At 66.2% G+C, this 10,963-nt stretch overlaps 30 non-coding genes across 30 annotated transcripts; all 30 read left to right on the top strand.

Moving 5' to 3' along the window:
• Positions 1 to 197: 197 nt before the first annotated feature.
• LOC138068249 (5S ribosomal RNA) lies at positions 198 to 316 on the top strand. The gene has a single exon (XR_011142978.1). It is a non-coding gene; the product is annotated as a 5S ribosomal RNA (ribosomal RNA).
• A 241-nt stretch (positions 317 to 557) lies between these two features.
• LOC138068248 (5S ribosomal RNA) lies at positions 558 to 676 on the top strand. The gene has a single exon (XR_011142977.1). It is a non-coding gene; the product is annotated as a 5S ribosomal RNA (ribosomal RNA).
• Positions 677 to 915: 239 nt separating this feature from the next.
• Positions 916 to 1,034, top strand: LOC138068302 (5S ribosomal RNA). Its single transcript, XR_011143032.1, has one exon. It is a non-coding gene; the product is annotated as a 5S ribosomal RNA (ribosomal RNA).
• A 239-nt stretch (positions 1,035 to 1,273) lies between these two features.
• Positions 1,274 to 1,392, top strand: LOC138068335 (5S ribosomal RNA). The gene has a single exon (XR_011143066.1). It is a non-coding gene; the product is annotated as a 5S ribosomal RNA (ribosomal RNA).
• Positions 1,393 to 1,632: 240 nt separating this feature from the next.
• Positions 1,633 to 1,751, top strand: LOC138068247 (5S ribosomal RNA). Its single transcript, XR_011142976.1, has one exon. It is a non-coding gene; the product is annotated as a 5S ribosomal RNA (ribosomal RNA).
• A 240-nt stretch (positions 1,752 to 1,991) lies between these two features.
• Positions 1,992 to 2,110, top strand: LOC138068246 (5S ribosomal RNA). The gene has a single exon (XR_011142975.1). It is a non-coding gene; the product is annotated as a 5S ribosomal RNA (ribosomal RNA).
• Positions 2,111 to 2,351: 241 nt separating this feature from the next.
• Positions 2,352 to 2,470, top strand: LOC138068245 (5S ribosomal RNA). Its single transcript, XR_011142974.1, has one exon. It is a non-coding gene; the product is annotated as a 5S ribosomal RNA (ribosomal RNA).
• A 240-nt stretch (positions 2,471 to 2,710) lies between these two features.
• LOC138068244 (5S ribosomal RNA) lies at positions 2,711 to 2,829 on the top strand. Its single transcript, XR_011142973.1, has one exon. It is a non-coding gene; the product is annotated as a 5S ribosomal RNA (ribosomal RNA).
• A 240-nt stretch (positions 2,830 to 3,069) lies between these two features.
• Positions 3,070 to 3,188, top strand: LOC138068243 (5S ribosomal RNA). Its single transcript, XR_011142972.1, has one exon. It is a non-coding gene; the product is annotated as a 5S ribosomal RNA (ribosomal RNA).
• Positions 3,189 to 3,428: 240 nt separating this feature from the next.
• LOC138068242 (5S ribosomal RNA) lies at positions 3,429 to 3,547 on the top strand. The gene has a single exon (XR_011142971.1). It is a non-coding gene; the product is annotated as a 5S ribosomal RNA (ribosomal RNA).
• A 240-nt stretch (positions 3,548 to 3,787) lies between these two features.
• Positions 3,788 to 3,906, top strand: LOC138068241 (5S ribosomal RNA). Its single transcript, XR_011142970.1, has one exon. It is a non-coding gene; the product is annotated as a 5S ribosomal RNA (ribosomal RNA).
• Positions 3,907 to 4,146: 240 nt separating this feature from the next.
• Positions 4,147 to 4,265, top strand: LOC138068240 (5S ribosomal RNA). Its single transcript, XR_011142969.1, has one exon. It is a non-coding gene; the product is annotated as a 5S ribosomal RNA (ribosomal RNA).
• Positions 4,266 to 4,506: 241 nt separating this feature from the next.
• LOC138068238 (5S ribosomal RNA) lies at positions 4,507 to 4,625 on the top strand. The gene has a single exon (XR_011142967.1). It is a non-coding gene; the product is annotated as a 5S ribosomal RNA (ribosomal RNA).
• Positions 4,626 to 4,865: 240 nt separating this feature from the next.
• LOC138068237 (5S ribosomal RNA) lies at positions 4,866 to 4,984 on the top strand. Its single transcript, XR_011142965.1, has one exon. It is a non-coding gene; the product is annotated as a 5S ribosomal RNA (ribosomal RNA).
• Positions 4,985 to 5,224: 240 nt separating this feature from the next.
• Positions 5,225 to 5,343, top strand: LOC138068236 (5S ribosomal RNA). Its single transcript, XR_011142964.1, has one exon. It is a non-coding gene; the product is annotated as a 5S ribosomal RNA (ribosomal RNA).
• A 240-nt stretch (positions 5,344 to 5,583) lies between these two features.
• Positions 5,584 to 5,702, top strand: LOC138068235 (5S ribosomal RNA). The gene has a single exon (XR_011142963.1). It is a non-coding gene; the product is annotated as a 5S ribosomal RNA (ribosomal RNA).
• A 240-nt stretch (positions 5,703 to 5,942) lies between these two features.
• Positions 5,943 to 6,061, top strand: LOC138068234 (5S ribosomal RNA). The gene has a single exon (XR_011142962.1). It is a non-coding gene; the product is annotated as a 5S ribosomal RNA (ribosomal RNA).
• Positions 6,062 to 6,302: 241 nt separating this feature from the next.
• Positions 6,303 to 6,421, top strand: LOC138068373 (5S ribosomal RNA). Its single transcript, XR_011143104.1, has one exon. It is a non-coding gene; the product is annotated as a 5S ribosomal RNA (ribosomal RNA).
• Positions 6,422 to 6,661: 240 nt separating this feature from the next.
• Positions 6,662 to 6,780, top strand: LOC138068372 (5S ribosomal RNA). The gene has a single exon (XR_011143103.1). It is a non-coding gene; the product is annotated as a 5S ribosomal RNA (ribosomal RNA).
• A 241-nt stretch (positions 6,781 to 7,021) lies between these two features.
• LOC138068371 (5S ribosomal RNA) lies at positions 7,022 to 7,140 on the top strand. The gene has a single exon (XR_011143102.1). It is a non-coding gene; the product is annotated as a 5S ribosomal RNA (ribosomal RNA).
• Positions 7,141 to 7,384: 244 nt separating this feature from the next.
• LOC138068370 (5S ribosomal RNA) lies at positions 7,385 to 7,503 on the top strand. Its single transcript, XR_011143101.1, has one exon. It is a non-coding gene; the product is annotated as a 5S ribosomal RNA (ribosomal RNA).
• Positions 7,504 to 7,743: 240 nt separating this feature from the next.
• Positions 7,744 to 7,862, top strand: LOC138068301 (5S ribosomal RNA). Its single transcript, XR_011143031.1, has one exon. It is a non-coding gene; the product is annotated as a 5S ribosomal RNA (ribosomal RNA).
• A 240-nt stretch (positions 7,863 to 8,102) lies between these two features.
• Positions 8,103 to 8,221, top strand: LOC138068369 (5S ribosomal RNA). Its single transcript, XR_011143100.1, has one exon. It is a non-coding gene; the product is annotated as a 5S ribosomal RNA (ribosomal RNA).
• A 240-nt stretch (positions 8,222 to 8,461) lies between these two features.
• LOC138068367 (5S ribosomal RNA) lies at positions 8,462 to 8,580 on the top strand. Its single transcript, XR_011143098.1, has one exon. It is a non-coding gene; the product is annotated as a 5S ribosomal RNA (ribosomal RNA).
• A 240-nt stretch (positions 8,581 to 8,820) lies between these two features.
• Positions 8,821 to 8,939, top strand: LOC138068366 (5S ribosomal RNA). Its single transcript, XR_011143097.1, has one exon. It is a non-coding gene; the product is annotated as a 5S ribosomal RNA (ribosomal RNA).
• Positions 8,940 to 9,179: 240 nt separating this feature from the next.
• LOC138068365 (5S ribosomal RNA) lies at positions 9,180 to 9,298 on the top strand. The gene has a single exon (XR_011143096.1). It is a non-coding gene; the product is annotated as a 5S ribosomal RNA (ribosomal RNA).
• Positions 9,299 to 9,538: 240 nt separating this feature from the next.
• LOC138068364 (5S ribosomal RNA) lies at positions 9,539 to 9,657 on the top strand. The gene has a single exon (XR_011143095.1). It is a non-coding gene; the product is annotated as a 5S ribosomal RNA (ribosomal RNA).
• Positions 9,658 to 9,897: 240 nt separating this feature from the next.
• LOC138068363 (5S ribosomal RNA) lies at positions 9,898 to 10,016 on the top strand. Its single transcript, XR_011143094.1, has one exon. It is a non-coding gene; the product is annotated as a 5S ribosomal RNA (ribosomal RNA).
• Positions 10,017 to 10,256: 240 nt separating this feature from the next.
• LOC138068362 (5S ribosomal RNA) lies at positions 10,257 to 10,375 on the top strand. Its single transcript, XR_011143093.1, has one exon. It is a non-coding gene; the product is annotated as a 5S ribosomal RNA (ribosomal RNA).
• Positions 10,376 to 10,615: 240 nt separating this feature from the next.
• LOC138068361 (5S ribosomal RNA) lies at positions 10,616 to 10,734 on the top strand. The gene has a single exon (XR_011143092.1). It is a non-coding gene; the product is annotated as a 5S ribosomal RNA (ribosomal RNA).
• The last annotated feature ends 229 nt before the right edge of the window (positions 10,735 to 10,963 follow it).

Raw genomic sequence — 10,963 nt, 5'->3', positions numbered from 1 at the left:
GTTTTGTGGGGGGGGGGAGTTGCGGGAGGCTGTGTGGGGTTGTTGCGTGTGGGTGTTGGTGGGTGTTGTGTAGGGGGAGTGTGGCGGAGGTGGGTGGGGAGGGTGGCTGGTGTGCGGGGCGGGTGTTGGGCGAGGGGGCGTGAGATGTGCGGGAGGTGGGGGGTGTTGTGAAGGGGGTGTGCGTGGGGGAGGGTGTTGCCTACGGCCATACCACCCTGAGAACGCCCGATCTCGTCTGATCTCGGAAGCTAAGCAGGGTCGGGCCCGGTTAGTACTTGGATGGGAGACCGCCTGGGAATACCGGGTGCTGTAGGCTTTTGCGGGTGGGGAGCAGCGGGGCGTGGCTCGGGGGCGTGTGTTTTGTGGGGGGGGGAGTTGCGGGAGGCTGTGTGGGGTGTTGTTGCGTTTGGGTGTGGTGGGTGTTGTGTAGGGGGGAGTGTGGCGGAGGTGGGTGGGGTGGGTGGTGGCTGGTGTGCGGGGCGGGTGTTGGGCGAGGGGGTGTGAGATGTGCGGGAGGTGGGGGTGTTGTGAAGGGGGTGTGCGTGGGGGAGGGTGTTGCCTACGGCCATACCACCCTGAGAACGCCCGATCTCGTCTGATCTCGGAAGCTAAGCAGGGTCGGGCCCGGTTAGTACTTGGATGGGAGACCGCCTGGGAATACCGGGTGCTGTAGGCTTTTGCGGGTGGGGAGCAGCGGGGCGTGGCTCGGGGGCGTGTGTTTTGTGGGGGGGGGAGTTGCGGAGGCTGTGTGGGGTGTTGTTGCGTGTGGGTGTTGGTGGGTGTTGTGTAGGGGGGAGTGTGGCGGAGGTGGGTGGGGAGGGTGGCTGGTGTGCGGGGCGGGTGTTGGGCGAGGGGGCGTGAGATGTGCGGGAGGTGGGGGGTGTTGTGAAGGGGGTGTGCGTGGGGGAGGGTGTTGCCTATGGCCATACCACCCTGAGAACGCCCGATCTCGTCTGATCTCGGAAGCTAAGCAGGGTCGGGCCCGGTTAGTACTTGGATGGGAGACCGCCTGGGAATACCGGGTGCTGTAGGCTTTTGCGGGTGGGGAGCAGCGGGGCGTGGCTCGGGGGCGTGTGTTTTGTGGGGGGGGAGTTGCGGGAGGCTGTGTGGGGTGTTGTTGCGTTTGGGTGTTGGTGGGTGTTGTGTAGGGGGGAGTGTGGCGGAGGTGGGTGGGGAGGGTGGCTGGTGTGCGGGGCGGGTGTTGGGCGAGGGGGCGTGAGATGTGCGGGAGGTGGGGGGTGTTGTGAAGGGGGTGTGCGTGGGGGAGGGTGTTGCCTACGGCCATACCACCCTGAGAACGCCCGATCTCATCTGATCTCGGAAGCTAAGCAGGGTCGGGCCCGGTTAGTACTTGGATGGGAGACCACCTGGGAATACCGGGTGCTGTAGGCTTTTGCGGGTGGGGAGCAGCGGGGCGTGGCTCGGGGGCGTGTGTTTTGGGGGGGTGGGAGTTGCGGGAGGCTGTGTGGGGTGTTGTTGCGTGTGGGTGTTGGTGGGTGTTGTGTAGGGGGGAGTGTGGCGGAGGTGGGTGGGGAGGGTGGCTGGTGTGCGGGGCGGGTGTTGGGCGAGGGGGCGTGATATGTGCGGGAGGTGGGGGGTGTTGTGAAGGGGGTGTGCGTGGGGGAGGGTGTTGCCTACGGCCATACCACCCTGAGAACGCCCGATCTCGTCTGATCTCGGAAGCTAAGCAGGGTCGGGCCCGGTTAGTACTTGGATGGGAGACCGCCTGGGAATACCGGGTGCTGTAGGCTTTTGCGGGTGGGGAGCAGCGGGGCGTGGCTCGGGGGCGTGTGTTTTGTGGGGGGGGGAGTTGCGGGAGGCTGTGTGGGGTGTTGTTGCGTGTGGGTGTTGGTGGGTGTTGTGTAGGGGGGAGTGTGGCGGAGGTGGGTGGGGAGGGTGGCTGGTGTGCGGGGCGGGTGTTGGGCGAGGGGGCGTGAGATGTGCGGGAGGTGGGGGGTGTTGTGAAGGGGGTGTGCGTGGGGGAGGGTGTTGCCTACGGCCATACCACCCTGAGAACGCCCGATCTCGTCTGATCTCGGAAGCTAAGCAGGGTCGGGCCCGGTTAGTACTTGGATGGGAGACCGCCTGGGAATACCGGGTGCTGTAGGCTTTTGCGGGTGGGGAGGAGTGGGGCGTGGCTCGGGGGCGTGTGTTTTGTGGGGGGGGGGAGTTGCGGGAGGCTGTGTGGGGTGTTGTTGCGTTTGGGTGTTGGTGGGTGTTGTGTAGGGGGGAGTGTGGCGGAGGTGGGTGGGGAGGGTGGCTGGTGTGCGGGGCGGGTGTTGGGCGAGGGGGCGTGAGATGTGCGGGAGGTGGGGGGTGTTGTGAAGGGGGTGTGCGTGGGGGAGGGTGTTGCCTACGGCCATACCACCCTGAGAACGCCCGATCTCGTCTGATCTCGGAAGCTAAGCAGGGTCGGGCCCGGTTAGTACTTGGATGGGAGACCGCCTGGGAATACCGGGTGCTGTAGGCTTTTGCGGGTGGGGAGCAGCGGGGCGTGGCTCGGGGGCGTGTGTTTTGTGGGGGGGGGAGTTGCGGGAGGCTGTGTGGGGTGTTGTTGCGTGTGGGTGTTGGTGGGTGTTGTGTAGGGGGGAGTGTGGCGGAGGTGGGTGGGGAGGGTGGCTGGTGTGCGGGGCGGGTGTTGGGCGAGGGGGCGTGAGATGTGCGGGAGGTGGGGGGTGTTGTGAAGGGGGTGTGCGTGGGGGAGGGTGTTGCCTACGGCCATACCACCCTGAGAACGCCCGATCTCGTCTGATCTCGGAAGCTAAGCAGGGTCGGGCCCGGTTAGTACTTGGATGGGAGACCGCCTGGGAATACCGGGTGCTGTAGGCTTTTGCGGGTGGGGAGGAGTGGGGCGTGGCTCGGGGGCGTGTGTTTTGTGGGGGGGGGAGTTGCGGGAGGCTGTGTGGGGTGTTGTTGCGTTTGGGTGTTGGTGGGTGTTGTGTAGGGGGGAGTGTGGCGGAGGTGGGTGGGGAGGGTGGCTGGTGTGCGGGGCGGGTGTTGGGCGAGGGGGCGTGAGATGTGCGGGAGGTGGGGGGTGTTGTGAAGGGGGTGTGCGTGGGGGAGGGTGTTGCCTACGGCCATACCACCCTGAGAACGCCCGATCTCGTCTGATCTCGGAAGCTAAGCAGGGTCGGGCCCGGTTAGTACTTGGATGGGAGACCGCCTGGGAATACCGGGTGCTGTAGGCTTTTGCGGGTGGGGAGCAGCGGGGCGTGGCTCGGGGGCGTGTGTTTTGTGGGGGGGGGAGTTGCGGGAGGCTGTGTGGGGTGTTGTTGCGTGTGGGTGTTGGTGGGTGTTGTGTAGGGGGGAGTGTGGCGGAGGTGGGTGGGGAGGGTGGCTGGTGTGCGGGGCGGGTGTTGGGCGAGGGGGCGTGAGATGTGCGGGAGGTGGGGGGTGTTGTGAAGGGGGTGTGCGTGGGGGAGGGTGTTGCCTACGGCCATACCACCCTGAGAACGCCCGATCTCGTCTGATCTCGGAAGCTAAGCAGGGTCGGGCCCGGTTAGTACTTGGATGGGAGACCGCCTGGGAATACCGGGTGCTGTAGGCTTTTGCGGGTGGGGAGAAGTGGGGCGTGGCTCGGGGGCGTGTGTTTTGTGGGGGGGGGAGTTGCGGAAGGCTGTGTGGGGTGTTGTTGCGTTTGGGTGTTGGTGGGTGTTGTGTAGGGGGGAGTGTGGCGGAGGTGGGTGGGGAGGGTGGCTGGTGTGCGGGGCGGGTGTTGGGCGAGGGGGCGTGAGATGTGCGGGAGGTGGGGGGTGTTGTGAAGGGGGTGTGCGTGGGGGAGGGTGTTGCCTACGGCCATACCACCCTGAGAACGCCCGATCTCGTCTGATCTCGGAAGCTAAGCAGGGTCGGGCCCGGTTAGTACTTGGATGGGAGACCGCCTGGGAATACCGGGTGCTGTAGGCTTTTGCGGGTGGGGAGGAGTGGGGCGTGGCTCGGGGGCGTGTGTTTTGTGGGGGGGGGAGTTGCGGGAGGCTGTGTGGGGTGTTGTTGCGTGTGGGTGTTGGTGGGTGTTGTGTAGGGGGGAGTGTGGCGGAGGTGGGTGGGGAGGGTGGCTGGTGTGCGGGGCGGGTGTTGGGCGAGGGGGCGTGAGATGTGCGGGAGGTGGGGGGTGTTGTGAAGGGGGTGTGCGTGGGGGAGGGTGTTGCCTACGGCCATACCACCCTGAGAACGCCCGATCTCGTCTGATCTCGGAAGCTAAGCAGGGTCGGGCCCGGTTAGTACTTGGATGGGAGACCGCCTGGGAATACCGGGTGCTGTAGGCTTTTGCGGGTGGGGAGGAGTGGGGCGTGGCTCGGGGGCGTGTGTTTTGTGGGGGGGGGGAGTTGCGGGAGGCTGTGTGGGGTGTTGTTGCGTTTGGGTGTTGGTGGGTGTTGTGTAGGGGGGAGTGTGGCGGAGGTGGGTGGGGAGGGTGGCTGGTGTGCGGGGCGGGTGTTGGGCGAGGGGGTGTGAGATGTGCGGGAGGTGGGGGGTGTTGTGAAGGGGGTGTGCGTGGGGGAGGGTGTTGCCTACGGCCATACCACCCTGAGAACGCCCGATCTCGTCTGATCTCGGAAGCTAAGCAGGGTCGGGCCCGGTTAGTACTTGGATGGGAGACCGCCTGGGAATACCGGGTGCTGTAGGCTTTTGCGGGTGGGGAGCAGCGGGGCGTGGCTCGGGGGCGTGTGTTTTGTGGGGGGGGGAGTTGCGGGAGGCTGTGTGGGGTGTTGTTGCGTGTGGGTGTTGGTGGGTGTTGTGTAGGGGGGAGTGTGGCAGAGGTGGGTGGGGAGGGTGGCTGGTGTGCGGGGCGGGTGTTGGGCGAGGGGGTGTGAGATGTGCGGGAGGTGGGGGGTGTTGTGAAGGGGGTGTGCGTGGGGGAGGGTGTTGCCTACGGCCATACCACCCTGAGAACGCCCGATCTCGTCTGATCTCGGAAGCTAAGCAGGGTCGGGCCCGGTTAGTACTTGGATGGGAGACCGCCTGGGAATACCGGGTGCTGTAGGCTTTTGCGGGTGGGGAGCAGCGGGGCGTGGCTCGGGGGCGTGTGTTTTGTGGGGGGGGGAGTTGCGGGAGGCTGTGTGGGGTGTTGTTGCGTGTGGGTGTTGGTGGGTGTTGTGTAGGGGGGAGTGTGGCGGAGGTGGGTGGGGAGGGTGGCTGGTGTGCGGGGCGGGTGTTGGGCGAGGGGGCGTGAGATGTGCGGGAGGTGGGGGGTGTTGTGAAGGGGGTGTGCGTGGGGGAGGGTGTTGCCTACGGCCATACCACCCTGAGAACGCCCGATCTCGTCTGATCTCGGAAGCTAAGCAGGGTCGGGCCCGGTTAGTACTTGGATGGGAGACCGCCTGGGAATACCGGGTGCTGTAGGCTTTTGCGGGTGGGGAGAAGTGGGGCGTGGCTCGGGGGCGTGTGTTTTGTGGGGGGGGGAGTTGCGGAAGGCTGTGTGGGGTGTTGTTGCGTTTGGGTGTTGGTGGGTGTTGTGTAGGGGGGAGTGTGGCGGAGGTGGGTGGGGAGGGTGGCTGGTGTGCGGGGCGGGTGTTGGGCGAGGGGGCGTGAGATGTGCGGGAGGTGGGGGGTGTTGTGAAGGGGGTGTGCGTGGGGGAGGGTGTTGCCTACGGCCATACCACCCTGAGAACGCCCGATCTCGTCTGATCTCGGAAGCTAAGCAGGGTCGGGCCCGGTTAGTACTTGGATGGGAGACCGCCTGGGAATACCGGGTGCTGTAGGCTTTTGCGGGTGGGGAGGAGTGGGGCGTGGCTCGGGGGCGTGTGTTTTGTGGGGGGGGGAGTTGCGGGAGGCTGTGTGGGGTGTTGTTGCGTGTGGGTGTTGGTGGGTGTTGTGTAGGGGGGAGTGTGGCGGAGGTGGGTGGGGAGGGTGGCTGGTGTGCGGGGCGGGTGTTGGGCGAGGGGGCGTGAGATGTGCGGGAGGTGGGGGGTGTTGTGAAGGGGGTGTGCGTGGGGGAGGGTGTTGCCTACGGCCATACCACCCTGAGAACGCCCGATCTCGTCTGATCTCGGAAGCTAAGCAGGGTCGGGCCCGGTTAGTACTTGGATGGGAGACCGCCTGGGAATACCGGGTGCTGTAGGCTTTTGCGGGTGGGGAGGAGTGGGGCGTGGCTCGGGGGCGTGTGTTTTGTGGGGGGGGGGAGTTGCGGGAGGCTGTGTGGGGTGTTGTTGCGTTTGGGTGTTGGTGGGTGTTGTGTAGGGGGGAGTGTGGCGGAGGTGGGTGGGGAGGGTGGCTGGTGTGCGGGGCGGGTGTTGGGCGAGGGGGTGTGAGATGTGCGGGAGGTGGGGGGTGTTGTGAAGGGGGTGTGCGTGGGGGAGGGTGTTGCCTACGGCCATACCACCCTGAGAACGCCCGATCTCGTCTGATCTCGGAAGCTAAGCAGGGTCGGGCCCGGTTAGTACTTGGATGGGAGACCGCCTGGGAATACCGGGTGCTGTAGGCTTTTGCGGGTGGGGAGCAGCGGGGCGTGGCTCGGGGGCGTGTGTTTTGTGGGGGGGGGAGTTGCGGGAGGCTGTGTGGGGTGTTGTTGCGTGTGGGTGTTGGTGGGTGTTGTGTAGGGGGGAGTGTGGCAGAGGTGGGTGGGGAGGGTGGCTGGTGTGCGGGGCGGGTGTTGGGCGAGGGGGTGTGAGATGTGCGGGAGGTGGGGGGTGTTGTGAAGGGGGTGTGCGTGGGGGAGGGTGTTGCCTACGGCCATACCACCCTGAGAACGCCCGATCTCGTCTGATCTCGGAAGCTAAGCAGGGTCGGGCCCGGTTAGTACTTGGATGGGAGACCGCCTGGGAATACCGGGTGCTGTAGGCTTTTGCGGGTGGGGAGCAGCGGGGCGTGGCTCGGGGGCGTGTGTTTTGTGGGGGGTGGGAGTTGCGGGAGGCTGTGTGGGGTGTTGTTGCGTGTGGGTGTTGGTGGGTGTTGTGTAGGGGGGAGTGTGGCGGAGGTGGGTGGGGAGGGTGGCTGGTGTGCGGGGCGGGTGTTGGGCGAGGGGGCGTGAGATGTGCGGGAGGTGGGGGGTGTTGTGAAGGGGGTGTGCGTGGGGGAGGGTGTTGCCTACGGCCATACCACCCTGAGAACGCCCGATCTCGTCTGATCTCGGAAGCTAAGCAGGGTCGGGCCCGGTTAGTACTTGGATGGGAGACCGCCTGGGAATACCGGGTGCTGTAGGCTTTTGCGGGTGGGGAGCAGCGGGGCGTGGCTCGGGGGCGTGTGTTTTGTGGGGGGGGGAGTTGCGGGAGGCTGTGTGGGGTGTTGTTGCGTGTGGGTGTTGGTGGGTGTTGTGTAGGGGGGAGTGTGGCGGAGGTGGGTGGGTGGGGAGGGTGGCTGGTGTGCGGGGCGGGTGTTGGGCGAGGGGGCGTGAGATGTGCGGGAGGTGGGGGGTGTTGTGAAGGGGGTGTGCGTGGGGGAGGGTGTTGCCTACGGCCATACCACCCTGAGAACGCCCGATCTCGTCTGATCTCGGAAGCTAAGCAGGGTCGGGCCCGGTTAGTACTTGGATGGGAGACCGCCTGGGAATACCGGGTGCTGTAGGCTTTAGCGGGTGGGGAGCAGCGGGGCGTGGCTCGGGGGCGTGTGTTTTGTGGGGGGGGGAGTTGCGGGAGGCTGTGTGGGGTGTTGTTGCGTGTGGGTGTTGGTGGGTGTTGTGTAGGGGGGAGTGTGGCAGAGGTGGGTGGGGAGGGTGGCTGGTGTGCGGGGCGGGTGTTGGGCGAGGGGGTGTGAGATGTGCGGGAGGTGGGGGGTGTTGTGAAGGGGGTGTGCGTGGGGGAGGGTGTTGCCTATGGCCATACCACCCTGAGAACGCCCGATCTCGTCTGATCTCGGAAGCTAAGCAGGGTCGGGCCCGGTTAGTACTTGGATGGGAGACCGCCTGGGAATACCGGGTGCTGTAGGCTTTTGCGGGTGGGGAGCAGCGGGGCGTGGCTCGGGGGCGTGTGTTTTGTGGGGGGGGGAGTTGCGGGAGGCTGTGTGGGGTGTTGTTGCGTGTGGGTGTTGGTGGGTGTTGTGTAGGGGGGAGTGTGGCGGAGGTGGGTGGGGAGGGTGGCTGGTGTGCGGGGCGGGTGTTGGGCGAGGGGGCGTGAGATGTGCGGGAGGTGGGGGGTGTTGTGAAGGGGGTGTGCGTGGGGGAGGGTGTTGCCTACGGCCATACCACCCTGAGAACGCCCGATCTCGTCTGATCTCGGAAGCTAAGCAGGGTCGGGCCCGGTTAGTACTTGGATGGGAGACCGCCTGGGAATACCGGGTGCTGTAGGCTTTTGCGGGTGGGGAGCAGCGGGGCGTGGCTCGGGGGCGTGTGTTTTGTGGGGGGGGGAGTTGCGGGAGGCTGTGTGGGGTGTTGTTGCGTGTGGGTGTTGGTGGGTGTTGTGTAGGGGGGAGTGTGGCAGAGGTGGGTGGGGAGGGTGGCTGGTGTGCGGGGCGGGTGTTGGGCGAGGGGGTGTGAGATGTGCGGGAGGTGGGGGGTGTTGTGAAGGGGGTGTGCGTGGGGGAGGGTGTTGCCTACGGCCATACCACCCTGAGAACGCCCGATCTCGTCTGATCTCGGAAGCTAAGCAGGGTCGGGCCCGGTTAGTACTTGGATGGGAGACCGCCTGGGAATACCGGGTGCTGTAGGCTTTTGCGGGTGGGGAGCAGCGGGGCGTGGCTCGGGGGCGTGTGTTTTGTGGGGGGGGGAGTTGCGGGAGGCTGTGTGGGGTGTTGTTGCGTGTGGGTGTTGGTGGGTGTTGTGTAGGGGGGAGTGTGGCGGAGGTGGGTGGGGAGGGTGGCTGGTGTGCGGGGCGGGTGTTGGGCGAGGGGGCGTGAGATGTGCGGGAGGTGGGGGGTGTTGTGAAGGGGGTGTGCGTGGGGGAGGGTGTTGCCTACGGCCATACCACCCTGAGAACGCCCGATCTCGTCTGATCTCGGAAGCTAAGCAGGGTCGGGCCCGGTTAGTACTTGGATGGGAGACCGCCTGGGAATACCGGGTGCTGTAGGCTTTTGCGGGTGGGGAGCAGCGGGGCGTGGCTCGGGGGCGTGTGTTTTGTGGGGGGGGGAGTTGCGGAAGGCTGTGTGGGGTGTTGTTGCGTGTGGGTGTTGGTGGGTGTTGTGTAGGGGGGAGTGTGGCGGAGGTGGGTGGGGAGGGTGGCTGGTGTGCGGGGCGGGTGTTGGGCGAGGGGGCGTGATATGTGCGGGAGGTGGGGGGTGTTGTGAAGGGGGTGTGCGTGGGGGAGGGTGTTGCCTACGGCCATACCACCCTGAGAACGCCCGATCTCGTCTGATCTCGGAAGCTAAGCAGGGTCGGGCCCGGTTAGTACTTGGATGGGAGACCGCCTGGGAATACCGGGTGCTGTAGGCTTTTGCGGGTGGGGAGGAGTGGGGCGTGGCTCAGGGGCGTGTGTTTTGTGGGGGGGGGAGTTGCGGGAGGCTGTGTGGGGTGTTGTTGCGTGTGGGTGTTGGTGGGTGTTGTGTAGGGGGGAGTGTGGCGGAGGTGGGTGGGGAGGGTGGCTGGTGTGCGGGGCGGGTGTTGGGCGAGGGGGCGTGAGATGTGCGGGAGGTGGGGGGTGTTGTGAAGGGGGTGTGCGTGGGGGAGGGTGTTGCCTACGGCCATACCACCCTGAGAACGCCCGATCTCGTCTGATCTCGGAAGCTAAGCAGGGTCGGGCCCGGTTAGTACTTGGATGGGAGACCGCCTGGGAATACCGGGTGCTGTAGGCTTTAGCGGGTGGGGAGCAGCGGGGCGTGGCTCGGGGGCGTGTGTTTTGTGGGGGGGGGAGTTGCGGGAGGCTGTGTGGGGTGTTGTTGCGTGTGGGTGTTGGTGGGTGTTGTGTAGGGGGGAGTGTGGCGGAGGTGGGTGGGGAGGGTGGCTGGTGTGCGGGGCGGGTGTTGGGCGAGGGGGCGTGAGATGTGCGGGAGGTGGGGGGTGTTGTGAAGGGGGTGTGCGTGGGGGAGGGTGTTGCCTACGGCCATACCACCCTGAGAACGCCCGATCTCGTCTGATCTCGGAAGCTAAGCAGGGTCGGGCCCGGTTAGTACTTGGATGGGAGACCGCCTGGGAATACCGGGTGCTGTAGGCTTTTGCGGGTGGGGAGCAGCGGGGCGTGGCTCGGGGGCGTGTGTTTTGTGGGGGGGGGAGTTGCGGGAGGCTGTGTGGGGTGTTGTTGCGTGTGGGTGTTGGTGGGTGTTGTGTAGGGGGGAGTGTGGCAGAGGTGGGTGGGGAGGGTGGCTGGTGTGCGGGGCGGGTGTTGGGCGAGGGGGTGTGAGATGTGCGGGAGGTGGGGGGTGTTGTGAAGGGGGTGTGCGTGGGGGAGGGTGTTGCCTACGGCCATACCACCCTGAGAACGCCCGATCTCGTCTGATCTCGGAAGCTAAGCAGGGTCGGGCCCGGTTAGTACTTGGATGGGAGACCGCCTGGGAATACCGGGTGCTGTAGGCTTTTGCGGGTGGGGAGCAGCGGGGCGTGGCTCGGGGGCGTGTGTTTTGTGGGGGGGGGAGTTGCGGGAGGCTGTGTGGGGTGTTGTTGCGTGTGGGTGTTGGTGGGTGTTGTGTAGGGGGGAGTGTGGCGGAGGTGGGTGGGGAGGGTGGCTGGTGTGCGGGGCGGGTGTTGGGCGAGGGGGCGTGAGATGTGCGGGAGGTGGGGGGTGTTGTGAAGGGGGTGTGCGTGGGGGAGGGTGTTGCCTACGGCCATACCACCCTGAGAACGCCCGATCTCGTCTGATCTCGGAAGCTAAGCAGGGTCGGGCCCGGTTAGTACTTGGATGGGAGACCGCCTGGGAATACCGGGTGCTGTAGGCTTTTGCGGGTGGGGAGCAGCGGGGCGTGGCTCGGGGGCGTGTGTTTTGTGGGGGGGGGGAGTTGCGGAAGGCTGTGTGGGGTGTTGTTGCGTGTGGGTGTTGGTGGGTGTTGTGTAGGGGGGAGTGTGGCGGAGGTGGGTGGGGAGGGTGGCTGGTGTGCGGGGCGGGTGTTGGGCGAGGGGGCGTGAGATGTGCGGGAGGTGGGGGGTGTTGTGAAGGGGGTGTGCGTG

This window comes from Struthio camelus, chromosome 9 (genome assembly GCF_040807025.1).
Source record: "Struthio camelus isolate bStrCam1 chromosome 9, bStrCam1.hap1, whole genome shotgun sequence".
Taxonomy (NCBI): Eukaryota; Metazoa; Chordata; class Aves; order Struthioniformes; family Struthionidae; genus Struthio; species Struthio camelus.
The sequence above is the reverse complement of the archived record's forward strand: the minus strand, read 5'-3'. Positions and strand labels throughout refer to the sequence as shown.